Genomic DNA, 7,332 nt, shown 5'->3' on the forward strand with positions numbered 1-7,332 from the left:
CCCTGCTCTCATCCCCCTGTTTTTCCAAGCCTGCACCCTCGAAATTCTTAGGAGAGGAATCCAAGCAAGTGGCTGTCAAACGGGGCCGGCCTAGCACGTCACCCGTGCTTCCAGTGGTCTTTGGTTTCTGGGCAAGAGGACGTGGAGTCCGGCCTGGGTCCGCGTCTGACCCAGCCGGGCTCCGCCACCCAGCCTGGGACCTTGTGGGCAGTGACTCGATCTCCCCACGCGGTACTTCCCTCGGCTTTGAGAAGGAGATAACACCCGCCTCTCTGGATTGTTCTGAGGTTCGAGAGAGCATTTGAAGGAAAGCATTTTTGTTAAGTAACAGAGTGCTAAATGCACGGGGCTAACTTCAGCTCGTTGATCTTGGCTGAAGGATGGATGTCTTGACTCCTTCTGCCCCCGCCAACCACCCCAGATCTTCCAGTTTCTTCTGCACTTGCCCTCTCGCCCGGTTATTGCACACGCCGTGTTCGACTTGCATCTCCGGCCTCTGGTCTCCTCGGGGAGCGCAGGCCGGGTGAGGAGAAGAGGACTGATTGGCTGGGCGGGAGGTGGGACGAGCAGTGACGCGCCGAGCCTGGGAGACTGCGCCGCGGGGTGCGCGGGGCGCCAGGGGCGGGGCGGAAAGGGAGCCGACTCAGAGAAGGGCGCGGGGTGGGGGAGAGGAGGACAGGGACAGGATGGAGAAGAGGCGAGACAAGGGCGGAGGGAAGAGGGGAGCAGGGTGGGGGTGAGCCTGGGTGGAGGGTGGAGGAGAGGAGGGGAACCAGGTGGGGGGGGAGAGTGACGGGGTGAGCGGGCAGGGGAGGGAAGGAGGGGCAGGGTGCGAAGAGGGAGGAGGGCCTAGGTGGGGAGGGAGCACGAGGATGGGGGGGCACCTTCCTGGGGCCATGGCGGAGACCTGATCCCGGCCTGTCCCACCCCTGTCCAGGCGAGGACGGTGTCCCTGGTGAATCATCACTGGTCCAGGAGGGGAGGAGACGGAGTCTGAGCTGCTGGGGGGAGGGGGCTCGGAGAGGGAGGGACCCGCGGGGGGCGCCAGGCCGGGGTCGGGTTTGCAGTCATCCACACAGCCTTGGCTCCCGCGCACCGCTGCGCCGCCGGGAGGTTTCCGGTCACAGCACGACTCTGGGCTTTTGGGTTTTTCCCTGGCCGGCGGTTCTCACAGCCGCCGCCCTTCCCTCCCTTGGCTGCTGCCCCAAGCGGGAGGGGAGGGAGGTCGTGTCCTCGGAGCTGGCTGGCCGGCCGAGGGGTGGGCGCTCTTAGTGACCCGCAGCGGGACCTCCCGGTGTAGTGGGTGCGGTTTGTGGGCTGTAGAACTGGAGTATAAGGTAACCAGGAGGACCCCGGAGAAGGGTAACTGTAGGTTTTTGTCTTTTTGTTTTGTTTCGTTTTGACCTTGCCTGGGGCTTCTGCGATCTTAGTTTCCTGACCAGGGATTGAACCTGAGCCCCTTGCTTTGGAAGTTCTAAGTCTTAACCCCTTGGACCACCAGGGAAGTAGAGGGTTTTGAAGGGGGTGTGACCTCACGATTTGTGAGCATCAGGGAGGAGAAGGTTGGGGCCTTGAAAAATGCAAGATATCTGGCCAGTGGAGATGTGGGTTCCCCAGGCCGAGGAAGCAAGGTGATGGGGGCACAGGCCTGCTGGGGTCCGGGGCCGGAGGAGTGGGAGGCGAGCTGGAAAGGCCCCGCCCATCCAGAGCCTGCAGCGAGACCCGCTGATAGCCTTTCTGAGCCTCCGTGTCCTCATCTGTAGGCCGGACAGCAGCTCACTGTTGTGAAGATTTATGATGTACCTAAAACTAGAGCTCTTCCCAGCCTGGCGCTACTTGATAACTTAGTCCTTTTCCCTCCTGGAAGGAGAAGAAAGTGAACTTATGAGGCTTTGCGGGACACTTGACAAACACAGCTAAGAGCCAAATCGAGTTCAACAGAATAGGTATCTAAGAGTCAAACAGAAGAGACAGCTGGCCTGAACTGCCATCTTTGCTTCTCCAACTGGCTTTTTTGTTTTAAGCTAAAGGACTTGTCCCCCTCTCCCCCACCATCTTAGTTCCCCAACCTGGGACTGAACCTGTGTCCCCTGCAGTGGAAGCACAAGAGTCTTACCCAGTGGACCACCAGGGAAGTCCATCATCTGCTTCTCAGATGCACATCCCTTAGAACTGTGGTCTTGTTGCAGAAAAAGAAAAAAAGAGGAATGAATTTCTCTCTTTTCCCTCTCCTGAGAACAAAGAAGATAAAGAGAACAGTGAGCAGACCTGAACATTCCTAGTTTTTTTTACTTTAACTGCTCCTAACTCTGCATGTCTATAACCAAGTTTGCTTTTGTGCCCCTAACTCTGCATGAGCTACACTTGGCATCTATTTTCCTTTGACTCTATGCTAAATACATCCTGTACTTGGTGTTTAGCCTTATAACACCCTTCCCCTTGTAGTTAAATATCTGAAAGAAGGCCACAGAACTGCCAGACTCAATTACTGGGTTCCTGATGCCAGCCTATGACTGTCTTTGAAACAGTGCAAGAAACAGAAAATCGAGATCCTAGTACCTTTGTTCCTCATCACGGATTCCTGACTGTGAGCCCTCATCTTATATAAGTCCCTAGTCTCCTCATGGAGGGGGGAAGGCACAGTTCTTGAAGCATAAGCGTACTGTGTTCCCCTCGCTGCTAGCTGAGAATTAAAGCCACCTTTCTATTTCCTCCAAACTCTGTCTTTGTATTTTTCATTTGACTTCGGTGGGCAGAGAAGGCCAAGATTTTGGCCAACAACAGTTGCAACTTGTTTAGTCTTTGTTAGGGATTGTCATGTAGCACAGCAGAGGGAGTTTGCTGGTACCGATTGCGTTAGAATGGACAGACACACAGACACACACATCTGGTGGCTTTATCTTTCTCACAGGTATATAGAACCATCTGGGTTATCTTCAGCCAGAATGCCTTGATTTGCCATCTGTGCCGGGGTCAGGATTCAACATAACAGGGCCTGAGAGGTGGCATCCCAGAACTGTCACTGATGAGCCCTGGGAAAAATTTGTGGCACCACCAGGTCCCGTGTCCATGATAAAGCACAGGGCCGAGTTCCTGCCTGAAGTCCCACAGCTTGTGGGTGGGGCCTCGTGGAATTGTGACCTCACTGAGTCATGGAGGGGTTGGAAATGCCCTGGCAAGGTGCTTCCATGACTCAGTTTCTCCACCTGTATCCCAGGAGGGAGGATCCTTGCTGTTTAGTTTCCCTGAGGGTAGGTGCAGCCTTTAAATAGTTCCTCCCACGTCCAGACAGTGATGGGTGGGACGGTCATTTTTGTGGCATGGGAGTGGGTGCAGCCTCCCAATGAGATCAGGGCCCTGGCACAGCTGAAGCAACACAGAGGAGCCTGGCGGGCAGGGTGGCACCCCCAAAGGGAGGGGAAGAGGAAGGTGCAGAGGTGTGGTAGACTTGACAGAGAGAGATGTCATGACACTGAGGCTCCCCAAAGGCAGGGCAGGCTGCGTGAATGCCTGGACACTGGTCAGGGCAGGTGAAGCTTGCCCTTGTGGGACCAGGATTTAGGAAGCAGCTTGAGTGATGGAACAGTCAGGCTAAACCACAGAATGTGGCCATAAATGCAAATAAGTGTGCACCCTCTCTCCTAAGAGTGGTAGCCACCCAGCTCTCCTGAACCTGGCTTCCACCTTTGTTTCCTTCTCCAGATGGGCCCTGGGCTTCCCTGGTGGCTCATACAGTAAAAAATCTGCCTGTAGTGCAGAAGACCCAGGTTCAATCCCTGGGGTGGGAAGATACCCTGGAGAAGGGAATGGCAACCCACTGCAGTATTCTTGCTTGGGAAATCCCATGGACAGAGGAGCCTGGCAGGCTACAGTCCATGGGGACACAAGGACTTGACTGAATAACTAACAGACACCAGGTGGGCCCTGCTTTGATGACAGGCTCATTCATGGAGGTCCATCTTCCTGCAGAGATTTACATAATGGGAGGCTGAGCAGGCTTTGCTTGAGTCAGCTCTTAATGCTACTGAAACACCCGGTGAACTCTAGAGGCAACTCTGAGTGAGTAGAGTGGCTTGTGAGGCCCCTCTTTATTCACATAGCACAACAGAGGGATTTTTATTCTGCCTGGTAGGTTCTGGAGTCAAGAGTGCCTGCATGTAAACCCTGGCTCTGTCATTTGCTAGCTGAGTGACCATGGGCAAGTTAACAAACTTCTCTGTGCTTTTGTTTTGTTTTGTTTTGTTTTGTGGGGTGCGGAGTCTCATGGTACTTAATTAAGGGTTATTTAACAATTAAATGAGATAATGCTTATAAAGCACCTGGCCCAGGGTAAGCACAGAAAAGGTTAGCTATTAATGTTGTTATTATTTCACGGGAAGGGAGGTAGTGAGTTGTTCCTCAGATGTCTCAGAGGAAAGAATTTCTCGGAGCAGCTTCAGCTATGCCTGCCACTGAGTATCTTGTGACTGACCCAGAGACCTCAGGCAGCTGGGCCTCCCGTGGGACAGCAAGGAGAGGCAAGGGTGACAAATTAAAGCAGGAGAAGTGTTTTCCTCATTCTTGGATGGGATCCAAAGAGATCAGTTTCTTAACTGACTTGGCATCCTGGCATTAGAATGCTGTGAGTGGCACCCACAGGACAAGTGATATAAGTCTATCTGAGTTAACGTGCAGTTTGGGACTCACTCACTCCATTCATTTGGCTGTCAGTGTCACATATATTTATTAAATGCTTGTTATGTGTCAGACACTGTTGCAGGCAATGGTATGTAACCATTAAAATGCAATTAATTAAAAATATATTTAAAAATTTAAAATGCAATTAATGAGAGACTCAGATATCTGTATACCCGTGTTCATAGCAGCATTGTTCACAATAGCCAAAAGATGGAAGCAGCCCAAGTGTACACTGATGGATGAATGGAGAAGCAAAATGTGGTATATACATACAAAAGAATACTATTCAGCCTTAAAAAGAGGGAAACGTTGTCACATCTTCAACATGGATGAACTTGAAGACATTACACTAAGTGAAATGAGCCAGTGACAAAAGGAAATGTATGATTCATTTGAGGTACCTAGGGTAGTCAAGTTCATAGAGACAGAAAGCGGAATATTGGTTTCCATGGGGCTGGAAGGAGTGGGGAGAAATGAGGAATTAGTTTTTAATGGTACAGAGTTTCAGTCTGGGATGATGACAAAAGTTCTGGAAGTAGATGGTGGTGATGACTGTAAAACAACGTGAATATATTTAATGCCTACTGAACTGTTTACTTAAAAACAGTTAAAATGGTAAATCTTCGCTCACTCAGTTGCTTCAATTGTGTCTGACTCTTGGTGACCTTATGGACGATAACCCACCAGGCTCCTCTGTCCATGGAACTCTTCAGGCAAGAATACTGGAGTGGGTTGCCATTCCCTTCCCCAGTGGACCTTGCTGACCCAGGGATTGAACCTGGTCTCCTGCATTGCAGGCAGATTCTTTACTGTCTGAGCCAACAGGGAAGCCCCAATCAGTCAGTGGTTGCCTGCAAATGAGAGAAGGGTTGGAGAGGGCAGGAGGAAGGACAACTGAGGACAACAAAGAAATCGGAAAGGCTGATAGATAAATTTGTTATCTTGATTGTGGTGATTCTTCCATGTGTATGTACATGTCAGAGCTAATCAAATTACATACTTAAATATGTACAGTTTATTGTGTGCCAACTATACATTAATAAAACTGGTAAAGCCAGTTTTTAAAAAATTGTAATGCACACAAAGAATGCAATAAAGGGCAGGAAGATGAAAATCACAGGGTTCTATGGGGCACAGGGTAGGGCCAAAGGACAAATACTTGTTGTCAGGCAAAGCGTGGGATTGTGGATGATGTTTCATGCTCAGGAAGAAATGGGTGCAAAGACTACAGGCAGGAAGGAGCCTGGGCTGAGATTCTGCGTGGCTGGAACTCAGGCCATAGGGGGCAGTAGAGAGACATGAGGCAAGAGAGTATAGCAGAGAACCAACTATGAATGTAGATTTTATCCCAGAGTCAATGGGAAATGAATGACCAGAGGCAAGCAGAGGTTATCATAGGTGCCATTTAGAAAGATGCTCTGGCTGCAACTTGGGAAATGAGCTGGGGAGGAAGCAGAGTGCAGGCAGTAATCCAGGTATTAGGTAAGCAGGGGTGAGGACGTTTGACTGCTGGAGAGTTACCCAAGTCAAGAGCTGTTGGGCTATGTCACTTCTCATCAACTTTTCAACACCATGGAGAGTTAGGAAACTTTATCTCAGCTTTACGGAAGAGGAAACAGAGACTTGAAGCAGTTAGGTAATTTGGTTACGGTCACATAGCACCTGAGAAAGAGATCTGGGGATTCCAGTCTGTTGGGTTCTGATTCCAAAGTCCATAATACTCACAAGCTTCTCTCTAATTTAGATAAAAGACCTCTGGGATGACTCTCCCCTCTCCCCTCTCCCACTTTCTGATTTTCTCACCCTCACTGGGGTTTGTTCCATGAATATCTTCCCTTGGGAGGAGGCAGGTAGCCATGGGAACATGTAACAAAGGATGTGACGTCCTCGTCCTCCTCGTCCTCCTCGTCCTCCGGGCAGTCAGGAAAGGAAGACTTCCTGGAGGAAGCAACATTGTAGTTAGCCCTGAAGAATTTGAAGGTGAAGGAAGGGCTAGTAAATGAACAAGCTGGGGGAGTGGGGCATGAGGAGGAGAAGGTGTTCTAGAATGGAAGGAAGAACAAGTGGAAATTAACTACAGCATCGCTGAGTGATGGAGTGAGTTGCAGAGAGGCACATTAATAGATTTTTAGCTCTGTGTGTAGCAACTTAGAGAATGGAGTGGATAGGAGGGAGACCAGTAGGGTGGGCCCTGTTGATTTGATGGTGAGAGCCTGCTCACCAAGCATCTGCTTCTTCTGGTTACCATGGAAACATTAGACCGCAGACCCAGAAGCCTCTAGTCAGCCTGTTTATTAAAGATGATGAGACTGAGTTCAAGGTGGGGAAGAGGTTTATTTGCTAGCTTTCCTACTGGCAGTGTGGAAACTTTAAAAAAAAAATAATGTATGTTTAGTGATAAAATATACATAACACAAATGTATCATTTTAGTCATTTTAAGTATACGGTTCAGTGGTAGTACATACATCCACAGTATGGTGCAACCATCACCATTTATCTTCAGAAATTTTTCATCATCCCCAACTGAAGCTCTGCACCCATTCTTTTTCTTTAAATTTTAAAAAATATTTATTTATTTGGCTGCACTGGGTCTTAGTTGCGGTATGCAGGATCTAGTTCCCTGACCAGGGATTGAACCTGGGACCCTTGCACTG

At 49.9% G+C, this 7,332-nt stretch overlaps 1 long non-coding RNA gene across 1 annotated transcript; it reads right to left on the minus strand.

Moving 5' to 3' along the window:
- Nucleotides 1–273: 273 nt before the first annotated feature.
- On the minus strand, nt 274–6,982 carry LOC145515687 (uncharacterized). Its single transcript, XR_014060969.1, has 3 exons — nt 6,481–6,982; nt 2,117–2,231; nt 274–1,860 (listed from the first exon to the last, which is right to left on the minus strand). It is a non-coding gene; the product is annotated as an uncharacterized LOC145515687 (long non-coding RNA).
- Nucleotides 6,983–7,332: the final 350 nt, after the last annotated feature.

This window comes from Giraffa tippelskirchi, chromosome 1 (assembly GCF_054371585.1).
Source record: "Giraffa tippelskirchi isolate mGirTip1 chromosome 1, T2T-mGirTip1v1.2.pri, whole genome shotgun sequence".
Lineage (NCBI taxonomy): Eukaryota > Metazoa > Chordata > Mammalia > Artiodactyla > Giraffidae > Giraffa > Giraffa tippelskirchi.